The 18,741-nt window shown below is 35.2% G+C and overlaps 1 pseudogene; it reads left to right on the plus strand.

The window, feature by feature from the left end:
* The first annotated feature begins 280 nt into the window (after nucleotides 1-280).
* LOC114038424 lies at nucleotides 281-16,895 on the plus strand (annotated as a pseudogene).
* Nucleotides 16,896-18,741: the final 1,846 nt, after the last annotated feature.

Below are 18,741 nucleotides of genomic sequence, written 5' to 3' on the forward strand. Positions count from 1 at the left end.
GACAGAGCTTGACCTTATCTATCCCCAGCTGGTGAAACAGTATAGCTTTCTATACTCCCTGTATCTCCCAGGTGAAATGCCCCTTGATTTACTTAAGCAGGGAAAGGTCCAGATTTCCCCAAGGAGCTCCAGTCGGCACTTTCTAGCTCAGAAGGATATAGATTATGCCCAGATAATACAAAGCTCTGAGAAGAAGAAATCAGGCTCTCACCTGCAGTTGAGAGCATCTTTCTGGAACCAGGTCCCCCAAAGGCCCCTTGGGCCAGCCCAGGTTTAGAGCATGCAATGCTTACAGCCCTTGGAGGCAGGACGCAGTACAGAAATTGAAGAGAGTTCTGGCTGTTTCAGTGGTCAGCTCCTGCCTGACTTGGGTCCCAGAGAAATCCAGGGGCCAGGGGCCTACATCACTCCCAGTGAGATGATAAGACAGACCCCAAACCAAAGATCATAGGCCTCCTATCCTCCTAGGAGCTCAGCCAGGCTCCATCCCAAGGCCAACAGAAGACAGCTATAATCCTTGATCAGTCCCTCCATCCAATACTAGCTACATTTGCCTTATTGATCTTGTGACCCTGACTTAGTCACTTCCCTTTCCTTAGCCCCAGTTTTGTTCTCTGTAAAATGAGAGGCTTCTACTAAATGATCCTTGAGGTCTCTAATTGTTCACAATGTGTAATCCTTTGTATTCCTACTTTTTAAAATTGGAAAATAGAGATGTCCCCATGAGAAAAATAGATAGACAGATAGATAGATAGATAGATACATAGATACATAGATAGATATTGAAAGGGAGTATGAAGTATATATATATTTCTTAGGTGTGCAATGTGCTTTCACAAAAATTAAAAATTTATTATGGCATAAAACCCTCTTAAACAAATGGAGAAAAAGTGAATGTATTAAACATATCCTTATAATAAACTATGAAAGACTTAGCAACTCTGATCAACACAATGATCTATGACATTTCCAAAATACTAATGATGAAAAGTGCTAACCATCTTCATATAGAGAACTGATAAAGCCTGAGTGTATATTAAAGCATATTTTTGTAACAAGGCTAATGTGGAAATATGTTTTGCAGCACTTCATTTATATAATAAATATTTCTTGCCTTTTCAATTGGTAGTGGAGGGAGTAGAAGGGGGGAGATAATTTGGAATAGAAAATAAAATAAAATAAAATTGAATCAAAAATCATTAAGACTAGGTTTTCTTAAGTTATTGCCTATAGTTTCCAAATTATTCAATGTATGGTAGCATCAGATTTGGGTTAATACATCAGAAATAATTTCAAGAATCAATCCACATTATATTTTATTAAATCTTTGCATGCTATGATATTGATTCATGTTTCTTTCCCTAAGGCAAGGGTATCATCAAAAATGTATAATGTTTACTTGTAATTTTAATACTCTGCTGTAATAAGTAGTATTTTACACTTGCTCCAAAGACCCTATATTTAGTTAGCAAACATGGTCATGGTCATTACCTTTAGTAACAAAAGTCATGTAAGTAAGTCATTTACTTCTATTATCAATTTGACTTAATTTAATTAATTAATGTGAGAGAAAGAAGTTCTCCCCAGAAAATATTAAAGGAAAACTTTGGGGGAAAAAACATAGTAATCAGACCTCATATGACAAGAGGCTTTAAATGGGAAACTACTTAGAAATATAATTTCCATTTTGATCTGGCTGATTTCTTGTTTAGGAAAAAAGAAAAGTGGGAGGTAGAGAAAATACATGTTAGTTGAATAAATTTATAAAATACAGCACAAAATTAAATATATATATATATATATACTTTAGAGACATATATAACAGGAATTCACATTTTCATATGGCCTTTTCTGTTGTTCTTAGACATAGAAATTATCATATTTATGGATGTTTTAAATGTGTGTTGTATAAAATAGACATTCCATTAAAAAATAAACTTCTTAATTTAAGAATCCCACAGTCAAGGGGAGAAAGAGAAATGTCAAGAAAAAGTCAGGCAGAATTGGGGTAAATTATATTGCACTGAGCCATAAAGGATTTTTCCCCATGAATTTTTGTTCTACCTTTTCAATACTACTTGTAGTTGGCACCAGGTGTTTCCAGTAAACTAAATAAGTAGAATTTTTCTATATATCTAACTATCTGTCTATCTATCTATCTATCTCTGTTTTCAACACATTGGGAAAAAAATAAGGCAGACAAACATGAGAACAACTCAAAGCATTCTATTGAAGCCAGGTCCTAGAAGTTTTTCCTTCTCCACAACTAATTTAAGGACATCTTTAGTTTAGAGTAAAATATCAATAAAACAACAAGTATTTATCATGATAACTGTGTTCTAGACATTGTGCTTGATGTTCAGGATACACGCACAAAGAATGAAATAATCCCAATTCACAAGGATCTTTTGTTCTTGATGTATGTGGGTAAACAGGTAAATCCATACATCTATTTGAATTTTATATGTATCTATGCACAAGTAGACTGCATATTTCCTTAAGCTGTATGAAGTTTTAACTGATTGAATCCATCTAATATTTAACTAAATTTAAAGAACACAGAAGTAAATATTGAACATGAGGTTCATCATTATATCCACGTTTATCTGACATTTTAGATAACACACTGTCAGAACTCACTTACCTTTTACTTTATTCCTTAAGGTCTTTCTAGACAGTGCAATAGTTAATTTATGTTGAGATAGTGAAGGGTCCTAGTGGTTCAGTATGGCTTTTTGCCTATACTGTACATTTTGTGAGGTCTTTCTGGAGCCATGATGACTTCAGTAAAATAGGTGACTCAAAAGCCAGAAGTTTCAGGTAGAATCATGGAAGTAATTTACAGTTATTGCAAGGTAATTGGACTACTCCTCCCATTCAAAGCACATCTTTTGGGCATGTAATTGATGTTACTATCCTTCACTTCATTATAAATGAGACATTGATTCAAGTAGAATGCTCTACACTCAGAAACCACTCAAACAGTTTAAGATTAAAAAGAAAGCTTCACATATTTCAAAAAGTAAATAAAAGACATTTGATTTAATATTGACCCAAGTGAAAATATCTCTATAAGCTATTATACTACCTCAATTATGTTTAAATTTAATTAAAAATACTTACACAATCAGTATCATAGTGGTATTACATACAGATTATCTTTTGAACAAGACAGTGGATTTACTTACCAACCTTTTCCTAATTGATATGGTCATTTCTTTAGTACTATTCACAATTCTGCATTTCATCACACTGGAAAAGTACAAAGTGACTATGGATCTCTTTATTGCCCTGAAGTGTATATTGATAAACTAAGTAACTGAAGGACTCCCTGATCCCTATGATAATTATTTATGACTAAATGGGTTGACCTGACTTCAGTGGAATGTTGTAAACTGTCCCCATGTTTGTCAGGCTTATGTTTTTCTCAATGTGTTGAAAATAGACAGACAGAGAGATAGATAGAAAAAAATATTTGTGTCCTATAATTATGTGGCTGCCTTTATATATCAGCTAACATATAAAACCATTGCCACAACATGGGTGCATTTTTTACTTCAATGACTAAATCACCTTCATTTTGAGGCAAAGAAAATGTGAAAGGTTTTTCTATTCATCACACAATGTCATGGTTTTGATATACACTAATAGGATTTAGAAACCAATATTTTGTGTAGTAGTGAATTGCTAGTTATGAAAGCAATTGTTTTCTTTTTCATGAAATTTCTAGTTTATGATAGTCTCACTATATTGTTCTATTTTACAGTCTAATACTATTTCAAATGTTCTTTTCAATGGGTTCCTTTTTCTCATGCAATGCTAAAAATCATTGTGGTGAATACATGGACATTTGGGGTAGAAGTTATCAAGATTACAGATGTCTAAGTCTACAAAACACAATAGTTTGTTTTTTGTTTTTCTAAATTATCTTCAATTGTTCTAACATGACTGTTTTTAATAGTCTTACAAGGAAATAAAAAGCATCAGTTATTTTGACTGCTGCATATACATTGTGTATGTTGCTACTGAATTACTATTTATGATAATTACTTATAATTTAGTAGCAGACATATAGCACAACCAAAAATACTATGACTTCTGCTACTTAAAGAAGCAATGACAAAGTTTTAGATATCCCCAGGTTTACACATTTGATTACAGTTGTTTCTCTATGTCCATTAACCTTAATCATTCATTAATTAGTCCTCTTCTCCTTTGTTTCTCCTCTGTCCTTTTTGCTCATTTCTGACCTTCATCTCCCCTTTCTCCCAAGTTGCATAAGTAGAGTAGAAGAAAAAAGAAGATAAGATATATTTCTGACTAGGGTTGGAAAATAGAAAAGGTATAGTGAGCATAAAATCTATCCAACTTGAGGTTACATATGTGATATAATCAAGACATATACTTGGATAATGCTTATAACAGGGAAGCAAGGTGGTGCAGTGAACAGAGCACCAGGCCTGGAGTCAGGAAAACTTGAGTTCAAATCTGGATTCAGATACTTACTGTGTGGCAATGGGAAAGTCACTTAACACTCTTTGCCTCATTTTCCTCATCTGCATAATGAGCTAGAGAGGAAAACAGAAAACATTTCTGTGTCCTTGCCAAGGAAATCCTAAAAGGAGTCACAAGGAGTCACACATGACTGGAACAATTGAATAATGCTTATAATAAAGCATATTTCTCTAGATATAGTTCTTAAATTCTGTTGTTTTGTGGTCTCATTGGGCAATCTGGTGAAATATGTGTACAACCTCTTCTGAAAATAACCTTTACAAATAGATTAAAAAATACTTAAGATTACAAAGGAAATCAATCATATTTAAGTAAAATTATGCATATACATACATACCTAGGTATATATTTATATGCGTATGGGTTGATGTATATATGTGTATATGTTACATGGCATAATTATATAGTATAGCAGAGCATAACATAGCATAGATAATATAACAATAATATTATGACATAACATAACATAATATGATATGCCACAAAATCAGATCTTTTGAAAAATTAATAAAAAATTTCTTTGTTTATCTTTGGTTATTGATTTTCACATGTTCAATGTTCTTATCTACTATTTTAACTTTAGTCATATATTTTGGCAAAGTTTTAGGGTGAGATTATATTCTGTGGACATACAAATATTGTCTTAGTATCACAAAACACAAGGAGATGGAGAGAATCAAGCTGGAGATGAAGTCTCTTGAAATTTTCCAAGGTTTATTGTGATACAGTCTGTTTCTCTTTAAAAAAAAATAATATTTCTATAAAGTATAGCAAAGGGCCTAAAAATTGACTTTCAAAAAATTAGTGACTTCCTCTGTTAGATATTTAATTCAATGTGGTTTTTTTTTCATATTTTACAACATTCATAGGCATTTGTCTATAAACAGTAATATCCCTTTTTAAGCCTCTTTACTTAAAGGATTTGGGAAACCATTTTGCTACATGCAAAATTTGCTTTAATTCTGAGCATTCAAAATTTCTGAAAGGTATATTTGAGAATTCTTTCTAAATATGGAGAGATGATCATTTTCCACAGCTGCACTTATTGAGTTTTTTATATGTTGTTGGATACTACCCTGATTCACATTTAAAAGTTTTGTAAGTTTCATTATTCAACAATTCAAGCACTTTCCTGGGCAAAGTATTATTATGGATGCTTTTCCTTAATGGGAAGAACACAAAGCAATTTAGGGAAGGATTAGTACTGCATTTTGAGAATACAATTAAGCATTGTTCTGATGACAAAATGTCAAAAATGTAAGGGACCTTAGAAATCTTCCAGTACAACCTGCTCATTTTAAGGAAATTAAGATTAGAGATTCAAAGTGTCTTATAGTATATAAATGGTAAAATTGGAACTAGTATTATTTAGGACTTCAGATTCTACATTAGAATTCATTCCACTATACCACTGCTGCCTTCACATTAATATGAATTGTATAACAAAACACTTTCAATAGTTTCAATGTACAATTCTATTCTGTCTAATTAAAATGTTGTTGGCATGAAAGCTTTCTGTCTGCTTATGCATTTATGGCATATATTTAATGATTCAATATTACTAGGTTATTAATGGAGATATGAGTCAGTATATATGTCTCAGTGGAGTCAGCTGTGGAAAGAAAAACAAAAATTCGGATTTTTTAAAATGTCATGCATTCCCACTAAAAAGAAATTATATTGGTGGGAATAATTTCCATTGGATACTGAACACTGAATGTTTAATTCAGATCCCCTTGCTTTTGTAAAGGAGAATAAAGTCTACTGTGAACATTGTATGTCATAAAAACAAATTGATATGACAGTAAAAACCTTGGAACTCCAATTTGAATGGCTTGGGGTACTTGCAGGAAAAAGTAGGCTTATTAATTTCCTTGTGTGCTGAGTTCTGTGGAAGAGTAAATTATTTGTTAATCAATATTTCCTTTTGCAAGCTAACTACTGATCCAGATACTGTCAGAGTAATTTTGACAATAAGAATAAAATGGTCACTTTGGGAAATATGTTGTCTGATTGAGGCAGAACTGGGGAACTATTTAGTACAGACTGAGTCAGTGTACCATAATGTACTGTAATGGTACAAATGATACTAACATCAGAATGGTAAAATCAAGGAGTAATGTGGTACCTGGTAGAATGAGAATCAACTGGTACTTAAACTAAAAATCTTTTCTTTAGCCCTCAGGAAACTGACATTCTAAGGAAATATTAGTGGAAGATGAATAGTGATATTTTAAAATATCATTACAGAGGCATAGCCAAGATGGTAGTCAGGGACTCACCTGACCTTTCCCCCAAACCCCTCCAAACACCTTTAAAAATGACTCTAAATAAATTCTAGAGCAACAGAACCCACACAATGGAGTGAAACAATTTCCCAGCCCAAGACAATTCATAAAGTTGGCAGGAAAGGTCTGTCACACCATAGTGAGAGTGAAGCATAGTCCAGGCCATACCAGCACAGACTAGGCCCCAGCAAACCAGGAGCAGGCCTTAGGAGTCACTAAATCAGTAGCAGCAGAGCTTCTTCTGGAGTTCTCAGTCCACAGATAGTAAAGTGTCAAACAAATGGTCAGAAGGAGATAACAGGGGTTTCTTTGCTAGTACTGAGGCAGGATTCTGTGGCTTTGCCCATACTCAGATCCATGCACAGTTTTGGGTGACAATTCTAGGGTGAGGAGGAGTTTGCAGCTGCAATGGAGCAGGGACCCTTCTCAGAATTCCGGGGCAGAAAAGAGTGCTTGTGGTCACTCACAGGTGAGAGTGCAGACCAGAAGAATAGTAAACACTTCTCCTTAGATCATACTACATGGGAAAAACTGAAAGCTTACAGGTTCCCAGAAGTAACTCTGAAAACAGCTGCAAAAAATTCCTGAAGCTTGGGACAGTGAGCTCTCCACCCTGGGAGCAAAGCCCTACTTTAACAGACAGTTAAGTCAAGTAATAAACTGGGAGTATGAGCAAACAACAGAAAAAAAAATTTTTCTGACCATAGAAAGTTATTCTGGTGACAAGGAAGAACAAAACACACACTCAGAAGAAGATAACAAAGTCAAAACCACTACACCCAAAACCTCCAAGAAAAATATGAATTAGTCTCAGGCCATGAAACAGCTCAAAAAGGATTTTGGAAATCAAGAGAAGTAGAAAGAAAATTGGAAAGAAAAATGAGAGTTATGCAAGAAAATCATGAAAAATGAATCAACAGCTTGGTAAAGAAGACACAAAAAAGTATTGAAGAAAATAACATCTTAAAAAACAGACTAGCAAAATGGTAAAAAAGTCCAAAAAGCAAATGAAGAGAAGAATGGCTTAAAAAGCACAACTGACTAAATGGGAAAAAAAGAGGCACAAAAATTCACTGAATAAAGAAAAAAACTTAAAAAATAGAATTGGCCAAATGGAAAAGGTGGTACAAAAGCTCACTGAAGAAAAAATTCCTTAAAAATTAGAATGGAGTAAATGGAAGTAATGACTTTATGAGAAATCAAGAAATAATAAAACAAAAATAAAAGAATGAAGAAATAGAAGACAATATGAAATATTTCATTTGAAAAACAACTGACCTGAAAAATAGATCAAGGAGATATAATTTCAAAATTATTGGACTACTTGAAAGACATGATAAAAAAAAAAGCATAGACATCATCTTTCAAGAAATTATCAAGGAAACCTGCCTTGATATTCTAGAACCAGAGTAAAATAGAAATGGAAAGAATCCACAGATCACCTCCTCAAAGAAATCCCAAAATAAAAACTCTCAGGAATATTATAATCAAATTCCAGAGCTCCCAGGTCAATGTGAAAATATTTCAAGCAGTCAGAAAAAAAATAAGCAACAACAAGAAGTTAAGAATCATGGAGCCACAACCAAGATAACATAAGATTTAGCAGCTTGTACATTAAAGGATCAGATGGCTTGGAATATGATATTCCAGAGGGCAAAGGAGCTAAGATTACAACCATGAATCACATACCTAGCAAAACTGAGTATAATTCTTCTGGGTAAAAAGGATATTCAATGAAATGGAGGATTTTCAAGGATTCTTGATGAAGACACCAACGCTGAATAGAAAATCTGATTTTCAAACATAAAACTCAAGAGAGGCATAAAAAGGTAAACAGGAAAGGGAAATCATAAGGGACTTAAAAAGGTTAAACTGTTTACATTTTACATGGGGAAATGATACTTAGATCTCACAAGACCTTTCTTATTATTAGGTCAGATAGAAGGAGTATATATAAACAGAATTCATAGGTATGAGTTGATTATGAAGGGATGGTATCTAAAAAATGTAAAATTAAATAGTGAGAGAGGAATATACTGGGAGAAAGGGAAAGGGAGAGGTAGAATGGGATAAATTATCTCACATAAATGAGGAAAGAAAAAGCTCTTACAGTGAAGGGGAAAGTAGGCGGGGAAGCTGAGGGAGAGTGAGTGAACCTTACTCTCATCAGAATTGGCTTAGCTGGGTTCAGAAAACTATCTTACCCTACAAGAAAGTAGGATGAGGAGGGATTAAGAGAAAAGAGGGGTGATAGAAGGGAGGGAAGAATGAAGAAGGGGGTAGTCAGAAGCAAAATAGTTTTGAGGAGTGTGAAAGGAGAAAGAGAATAGAATAAATGGGGAAATAGGATGGAGGAAAATGAAGTTAGCAATAGTAATTTTGAAAAAAATTTATTGAAACAAGTTTCCCTGATAACGGGGAAACATATAGAGAACTGAGTCAAATTTATAATAAGAGCCATTCCTCCACTGATAAATTATGTAAATATATGAACAGTTTGCAGATGATGTAATCAAAGGTATCTTTAGCCATATGAAAAAATGTTCTAACTCACTATTGATTGAAGAAGTAAATCATTATCAAACAGTTCTTAAGTACTACCTCATACCTATCAGACTAGCTAACAGGACAGAAAAGGAAAATGGCAAATGGTGGAAGGTGTGGGGAAAATGGGGCATTTATGTACTGTCAGTGGAGCTGCAAACTGATTCAATCATTCAATCATTCAATCATTTGGAACTATGCCCAAAGGGCTATAAAACCACACATTCCTTTTAACCTAGTAATACCAATACTAGGTCTGTATCCCAAAAGAGATTTTAAAAAATAGGTAAAAGACCTATTTGTACAAAAACATTTATAGCAGTTCTTTTCTTGTGGCAAAGAATTGAAAATTGAAGGGGTGCCCATCAGTTGAGGAATGGCTAAACAAATTGTGGTATGTGATTGTGATGCAATACTATTGTGCTATGGGAAATGATGAGTGGAATGCTCTTGGAAAAGCCTGGAGAGACTTGCATGAACTGATACAAAGTGAATTCTACTATGTACAAAATAACAGCAATATCATAAGATGAATAGTTATGAATGTTTTATCTATTCTCAGCAATAGTTATCTAAGACAACTCTGAAGGACTTATGATGAAAAATCTTATATCCATCCCCAGAGAAAAAATTAATGGTATCAGAATGCGGATTGAAATATTCTTTTTATTTTTCTTGAAGTTTTTTGTTTGCTTGTTTGTTTGTTTCTGTTTCTTTATCTGGTCCATGTTTTCTTTCACATTAAGAAGAAAACTGTAAGGAAGTAGCACAGTGTAGTGAGAAAGTACCAGCTCTGGAATCAGGGAAGCTGGTATCAGTTTTTGACCATGGAGTTTACTATCTGGGTAACCTTGAAAAAGTCACCAACTCTCTACATCTTCATTTTCTTAATATGTAAAAAAAAAATCAAAGGAGTGGTTGGGGAGACAAAATGACCTCCAATATTTTTCCAAATATTAATCTATGATGATATGATCCATATTCATAATGTGATAATGATTTTAAATAATTTTAAAACAATTCAATTCTCAATGAAATTATTAAGAATATACTAAGTGAAAAAAATAAAAAAATAAAATACTAAGAATACACCTCACCTTTGTAGGTGAAGAAATTTTAGGGAATGCTAACAACTTGTGAGAGGAGGCTGGATGGACCAAGAAAAAACTTAGGTAAGGAGTCAAAATTAAACTAGGTCTTTAAAATAGCCAGCTATTTCAAGGGATGAAGGAGGGAAAAAAGGGTATTACAGTCATTGATAAAGCATTTGCAATGACATGGAGGCAGGAAATAGAAAATAATATACAGGCAACATTAGATATCATATTCTTGATGATAGCTTTCATGTCATCTAAATCTTTTCTTTGCTAATCTTAACATACTTTGCTTCTTCAATCAATCTACACAAAGCATAGACTTATGATTTGCCCCTCCTCATCTTGTTATTGTATTTTATAGTGCCTTATGTAATACTATGATCCTCAAGGTTGTTAATAACTACTTCCCTTCTACTCCTGATTCTCTAACAGATCTGGTAATATGAAATGCATATGAACATGATCCATGAAACTATTTTGTGTTCAGTATGATGTGGGATATTGTACAGATGGTGGTGAGCAGCTGTTCTCCATTTCCTCTGAGGATAGGACCAAATAAAATGATTTTAAATTATATCAAGACATGCATTACGGATTAAGATACTGGAATATGTTATTGGGAAAAGTTGTGTGGCTAGTCTGGGTACTTACTGTTATTGAATTTTTTTATCTGATTCTCTGGAGCTTATCTGCATAGTTTTCTTTAAAAATGTACTTGGAAATATATTCATTTTTGATTTTTTCATAGTCTCAGATAGAGAAACTTGGAGTTGTGAGGAATGTCAGATGTCATTTAATCCAAACGATAACAGTAGGGGAATTTTCTTTTTCTATAACACCTTTGATAGGTGGTTATCCAGACTCTATTTTCAGTCAACAGGAGTTTTTAAGTACCTACTCTGTACCAGTCACTTTTAAGCTCTAGATATGTAAAGAAGAATAAAAAAAAGTCTTTAATCTCAAAAAGTTTACACTCTTATATGAGGTACAGAATGAAAACAACTATTTATAAACAAGATATGAACACAATAAATTAGAGATAATCAATAAAAGTAAAGTACCAGCATCAATGTGGATATGGAAAGGTGTCTTATAAAATATGATTTTGGCCAGGATTTGAAGGAAACTAGGGAAACCAGGAGACAAAATGAGGAGGGAGAGAATTTCAGTCAGTGAAAATGCCCAGAATTAAAATATGGAATGTCATGTAAGAAACATCAAAGTGGCCAAGGAAAGCTCATTGCAGGTTAGCAGGACATAATATAAGATTAGGAAGGAAGGAAGGAAAGGGCCAGGTTATGAAGGGTTGTAAAAGTCAAACAGGGTATTTTACATTTTATCCTTTAGATAAAAGGGAAAAAGTGAAGGTAAATGAGTAGGATAGTGACATGGTGAGATATTCAGTTTAGCCAAATCACTTTGCCAGCTGAATGGAGATGGACTGGAATGGGGAGAGGTGAGGCACAAAGACTAGTGAAAAGGGTATTGAAACAGTCTAAGAGTGAGGTAATGAGGTCTTTCACCAGGAAAATGACAATGTTAGAGAAAAGAAAGGAGAAAGAATCTATAGGACTTGGAAATTGATTAAATGGGGCAGGAAGTGAGACAGAATAAGGAGTCAAGGATGACACTTAGATTGTGAACCAGGAAGGGAAAATTCACTACCTACCATAGAAAAATATTCAATATTTACATAGTTCTAATTGTTTGAGCATTTTATTAGATCATAGATTTTTATTTGAAAGAGACCTTAGAAGTCATCTGGTCAAACCTCCTTACCTTTATATTTGGTTGAAATTTGTTTCTACATATTCTGCATACTAACTTTTCATTTATAATAACTTAACTACAAGTTACTGTGTTCCAGGACCCTAGCCTTGATATTGACATTTGTTGCTGAATGTGATAGATAGATGATACCAGCAGAAAATGTACAATAAATGGATGTAATAAAGGAGATGGACATCAGCATCATTCTATCAGCTTTGATTTTCAAAGGAAATTTACTACCTCATTAATCTTCTGTCAACATCTCAAAAGATGAAACATTTTCTTAATGTGTATTGCTATCTTTTTGTCTGATTTGTTCATTGTTTCATAGTATATGGTGTAGTCAACAAAATCCAATTACAGAACTATATTTATGTGACTGGTATTTGAATGTCTTGACAGATGCCATATCAGTTAGCTATCCCTAAGCAGGGGTGTGGGGAATGGATGCTGCTGGCCTACTTTTCACTAGTTAAAAGGTAGTTAGCTGCAATCGTCTTCAAAGGGATCATTTGAATCACTTTCTGACAGTTTGCAAAACAAGAATCTGGTACACCTTCTGAACTACTTGGTAACAATTTATATTTGTTTGTTTGTTTCTCCCATGATATCATCTCATGCCAAAGAAACTTTTGTTTATATTCCAGTTTTAGCTATCTCTAATGATATATCAGGGATAGAGGGAAATAGACAAAAAATGAGATTGATCTGTAGTCACTTAGGATAAAAGATTCCCTCTCTCCATAAAGTACCATGAGTAGTCTGCACTAAATCAAAAGCCACTAGAAGTACCAGAGAAGGTTGTAATGGGCTCATTTTGAGTATCTCCTGGAAGCTGAGTGAGTGAAAGGAAGAATCCATTTCCACAATTCTCTGGTACTGCCAGTGAGTACCATGTTTAGTTATGGAGTACTGTATTTAAGGTTCCTTCTGGAGCTAGATGATTTATCCAAACTCTCTTCAGTATTTTTATACATATCTTGACTCCAGTATCAACATTAATATTATGAGTACTCTGAAGGTTTGAGGATGTCCCTATAGTATCATATAAGTATTGAAACATTATGGAAGAGTTCATATAGCTACAAGATGACTTATTATGGTACTATATCTCCATACTTCCTTAAAGTATAACTTTGATCCACTCAGCTTTTAAAAACACTTTCCTCAGGTCCTGTTTATCTGATCAGTGAGTAAGACAGAATGAATACATACTATACAAACCTAGCTTGCCCCTGATCATAGACTATGCTTCATATCCCTTCGTGGCTCAGTCATATTATTGCTATTACACTTATTTCTTCCTCTCTCAACATTTTCCAATAGTTGGTCTAGAATCCAATCAACACACTATCATTATTTGTAGAGAAATATTTCAGTTGATTTTCCTCTGTCTCTTACTATCTGGTGCCTTTCCAAACCCAAACACTCTTCCTTATCCACCACTCCCTCAGGTGTACTAACTATCTCTTCTATTACAATATAAACTCCTTGAAGGCAAGGACTGTCCTGCCTTTCTTTTGTATATCCAGGGCTCAGCACAATATTTGTCACTTAATAAGTGTTTAATAAATGTTTTATTTATTTATTTCCAATTTAAAATTTTGTCATTTCATGTGACTGTGTTCATTTGTGTATAAATCACATAATTTTTCTTTCTTATGGTTTCAGGTCCATTAATTTTCCCAAAGGTTTTTTTTTTGTTTCGTTTTGTTTAGTTTTTTTTCTGGATGGATAGTTCTAAGTCTTGAGAAGTTTGTGTATTCAAAAGAAAATATTCTAGGTATTCTTTATGCAAATATTTAGGAATTGTCATTCAGAGTAACACAAAAAAGGTTGAAAGTTATAGAACAGGGGGCAGAGCCAAAATAGCCCAGAAAAGGTAAGGATTCACCTGAGCTGTTCCCCCATATTCCTCAAAACAACTTTGAGTAATGCCATAAAACAAATTCTGGAGCAGCAGAACCTATGAAAGGACTGAGTGAAATAATTTTCCAGGCCAAGACAACTTAGAAGTTTGGAAGGAAAAGTCTATTGCACTGGGATGAAAATAGAGAACAGTTCCATGCAGTCTGTGCCTCAGTAAACCATCAGTAGGTTTTGGTGGCAACTGAATCAGTGGTACAGGTGGTAAGGGGGTTAGACAACTGCTCAGAAGGAGGAGACCAGAATTCCTTTGCTGGCATCAGAGGCAATCATTTGCCTTACCCACATAAGGATCTGGGTCACAGTCTTGGGTCTCAGTCCAAGGTAAGGAAGAGCACTAGCACAACAGAGATTTTGGCTGCAAGGGAGCTAGGACTCTGATCACGGTTCTAGCATAGAAAAGAATGCTGTGGTCACTCACAAACCAGAGCACAGTCCAGGTGAGTAGCAAACATACATCCCACCATGAAAAAAACAAAAACTTATAGGTCCTTAGAATTATCTCTGAAAACAGCTGTATAAAAACATGAAGGTTGGAACAATGCCTCCTCCACTCTGGAGTAGAGCCCCATTTTAGAATAGATTTTAAAGGCAAGAAATTGATTGAAAAAATGAACAAACAGCAGAAAAAGATTCTGATTATAGAAAGTTACTATGATGAGAGGGAAGATCAAAACACAAAGTCAGAAGAAATCAAAACTGCTACATTCAAAACCTCAACAACAACAACAACAAAAATATGAATTGATCTCAGGCCATGGAAGATCTCAATTAGGATTTTAAAAATCAAGAGAGAGAGGTAGAGGAAAATTTGAGAACAGAAATAAGAATGTTGCAAGAAAGTCATGAAAAAAAGAGTCAACAGCTTGGTAAAGGAAGGACCAAAAAAAAATCCTGAAGAAAATAACACCTTAAAAACAGACTAGCCCAAATGGTAAAAGAAGGACAAAAATTCACAGAAGAGAAGAAATGCTAACAATAAACAAACAAACAAACAAAATGTAGAATTGTCCAAATGGGAAAAAAAAAGGTACAAAAGCTTACTGAAGAAAATAATTCCTTAAAAAATAGAATTGAGCAAATGGAAGCTAATGACTCTATAAGAAATCAAGAAACAATCAAAATCATCTAATTGGTTGACTTTCTTTTCATTGGTTGACTTTGTTTTTCTTGGATTAATCTTATTTTTCTTTTTAGTTTTTCCTCAATCTCTGTCATTTGACTTTTAAAGTCCTTTTTTTTTAAGTTCTTCAATGAATTCTTTTTGGTAGGTGACCATTTGATATTACTCTTTGGGGTAGAAGAGGGCTTCTTTGCTTCAGTATCCTCCTCTGAAGATGAACCCTGATCTTCTCTATTCTCATAGTAGCTCTCTGTGGTTAGATTCTTTCTCCTTTGCCTGTGCATTTTTTTAATAGTTTAGTTGTTTTTTTTATAATTACTTCTATTCCTAAGATCCCAGCCTCCTTTAAGTGCCCACATCCAGTGCATCCCACCTCACTGCTTCTGCACTCATCTGTGCTGTTTCCTTCTTGCCCCCACCACATCTCCACAGCACCGCTGGGTTTAGTGTTCCTTGTCAGCAGAAGTCCCCTAGACCTTTCCCAGTTCAGGTGCCCAACTCCCCTCACTGTCCCAGAGGTAAAAGTTCCTCTGGGTGGACTGAACTCTTTTACTCTTGCCTGATGACTGCACCAGGAAAGTGCGAAGGTGGTGGGCAGCACAACATCTGAGGCTGAGGCAGCTGGGGCTGAGGTGGTGGCAAGGCCAGGCCAGGGCTGGAGCCTGAGGCCAAGCCCGAGCCCAGGGCTCTGCTGGAGGTGGTGTCCCATGGTTGGAGGAGCTCCTGCACCTCTGGGCCAGGTCCCTCATTGTCATCCATTTCTGGGCACCATGGACTCCTCAGGGCACACAAATGAATGGTGTCATGGAGGAATTAGCCAAAGAATGCCCCCAAGTGGCATTTGTGAAGCTGGAAGGGGAAGCTGTTCCTAAGGTTTCTGAGATATATGAAATTATTTCTGTTCCGACCTTTCTGTTCTTTAAGAACACGCAGAGAGTGGATTGGTTAGATGGTGCCCACGCCTCTGAGCTGACCAGGAAGGTGGCATGCCACATCTCCAGCAGTGTTCTTCCCCAGGTGGAATTCATGAAGGAAGACCTAGACTGTCGGTTGAAGAAGCTGACGAACACTGCTCCATGCATGCTTTTCATTAGAGGATCACCACAACAACCCCAATGTGGCTTCAGCAAGCAGATGGTGGGAATTCTTAACAAGCATAATATTCAATTTAGCAGTTTAGATATCTTTTCGGATGAAGATGTATGCCAAGGACTCAAAATATACTCCAGCTGACCCACTTATCCTCAGTTATATGTGTGTGGAGAGCTGATAGGAGGTTTCATATTGTTAAGGAACTGGCACCACCTAACTAACATCATAAAATTTGCCCCAAAGCCCCTAAACTAGAAGAAAGGCTCAAATTACTGACAAATAAAGCTTCTGTGATGCTTTTTATTAAAGGAAGCAAACAGATGGCAAAATGCAGATTCAGCAAACAAATTCTAGAAATTCTTAATGAAACTGGTATTGATTTTGAGACATTTGATATCTTGGAGGAGGAAGTGCGGCAAGGACTAAAAAGCTTACTCCAACTGGCCAACATACTCCGAGTTGTACATGAAAGGTGAGCTCGTTGGAGGATTGGATATAGTTAAGGAACTGAAAGAAAATGGCAAATTTTGCCTGTCCTGAAAAGAGAAACTTAAGGATCCACAGGGCTGCAGGGTGCTGCCCAAAGCATTTCCTGAGTGTGGAATGATTCATCAGTCAGTTCTGTTAATCTTCCAAGTCTAACTTGCTTGCCCACGGTCATGCTCCATGTACACGGTCACATTCATCCCCCTCCCTTCACCCCACAACATCTCGAAATTCAATTAAAAAAGAATGCATTAAAAAAAAGTTCCTGTGACTGGGGTCAAGGCAGACTCCCAATCCAGTTAACCCCAAAGCTTGCCACTTGTTGTGTAAGCTGTCCCTAGCCTGGATGTGTTTATTCTTCACAGGGATGAAATCTAGTCCTGGAATTTTTCTTCAGATCTTCTCCTATTATTCTGGGAGGATCCCTGTTCTGCCCCTAGTATTATCTATTTTCATTGCTCTGTGTTCAACCTGAGGTGCTATTTATTGCTTTTGTGGAAGAAAATCTTGAGAGCTTGAAATTTTCTGACCTAATCCACCATTTTCACAGAATCCTCCCCTTTGACTTATTACATGAAAATATCAACACATTTTCTTTCCACATGGACCGAAAGAATCACCTGATGTTTTATTTTAAATAACTTCTATTAACACTTTATTTTTTTACCTCTAGAAATAGGATATGTTGTGTGTAAGGATAGTTGTGGTTAAGGGACGCACACATACATGCACACACACACACATAAGAAAGCTGTGACAGAGGCAACACTAGTCCACTTCAAGATCAATGAACATGGGTATTTCTGCCACATCCATTTGCTTTTTTAATTTTTTTTTTCAAACGAAGAAATGCCTTGTCTCCCTCCAACTTTTCTGGCCTCATTTAGAAAACAAGCAAACAAAACCCATGTCTAACATATGTAAATTCAAGTAAAAGTAATTCCCACATTGAGCATGTCCAAGCTATACCTCAGTCTTCATCTAAGTCCATCACATCTCTATCTGGATGTGAGTAATGTGTTTCATCCTAAGTCCTCTGGAATCATGTTTGGTGATTGTGATGCACAGGGATCCTAAGTGTTTTATGTCAAATTCATTTTCTCCCCTCTGTATTTGCCTCCAAAGAAGGTTGTTTACAGAGACCCTGGCAACTCTCTCCTGATGACCTAGATGATGCCACAGAAATCAAGAGAAAAATGGTTTGGAATAGTCTTTAGTTTTTATTATTTACATGGAAGTCCACCGTAGAGCCATTCACTTTTGATAAAGGAAAATGTGTTTTGGAAATATAAGCAACATGTTATTGACACTGTGCAGGTGGCTGTCCAGTGCTATGTCAACAAAATATGAGAGCACTATGACTCAGTAGGGGAAATATATTTGGACAGAATTTACAACAGGGAGCATTCAAAAAGTTTCCCTATGAAATGCACCTGGTTGGATGTAAATTAGTTTTGCTTTCTCTTTGTTTCTTGACATACAACATTTTATTTAAAAGAGTGATGCCTCTGATGCTATAGTTGCACTAAAGGAGAAAACACCTAATTCTATGGCTATATATAGCACAATTCTATTGAAACATTGATATAAGCAATTTCATGAATGCCCAAGTGCTTTACTTAACCTAGAATTTTGTTTGCATACATTTACATAGATTGTGTGTCCATTTCTGCATTTACTTTTTAAAATAGAATATCTCTGTCTCTGATTAATGTTATATCTGGCATTTTCTACTTTTTAAGGGGCAGGATGAGGTAATAAGGCCTAACTGCTTTATATGTACCCTATGAGACACAACCTTTTCACTACTTAGCAGTTTGGGTCTCAGATCAACAAAGGAGTCTTAAAAAATGCTACTTTCAAATTTTTTGCCTTGAGTGTGAGATTGTACATTTTCCCC

Source organism: Vombatus ursinus, unplaced genomic scaffold, assembly GCF_900497805.2.
Source record: "Vombatus ursinus unplaced genomic scaffold, bare-nosed wombat genome assembly UNPS02011014.1, whole genome shotgun sequence".
Taxonomy (NCBI): domain Eukaryota; kingdom Metazoa; phylum Chordata; class Mammalia; order Diprotodontia; family Vombatidae; genus Vombatus; species Vombatus ursinus.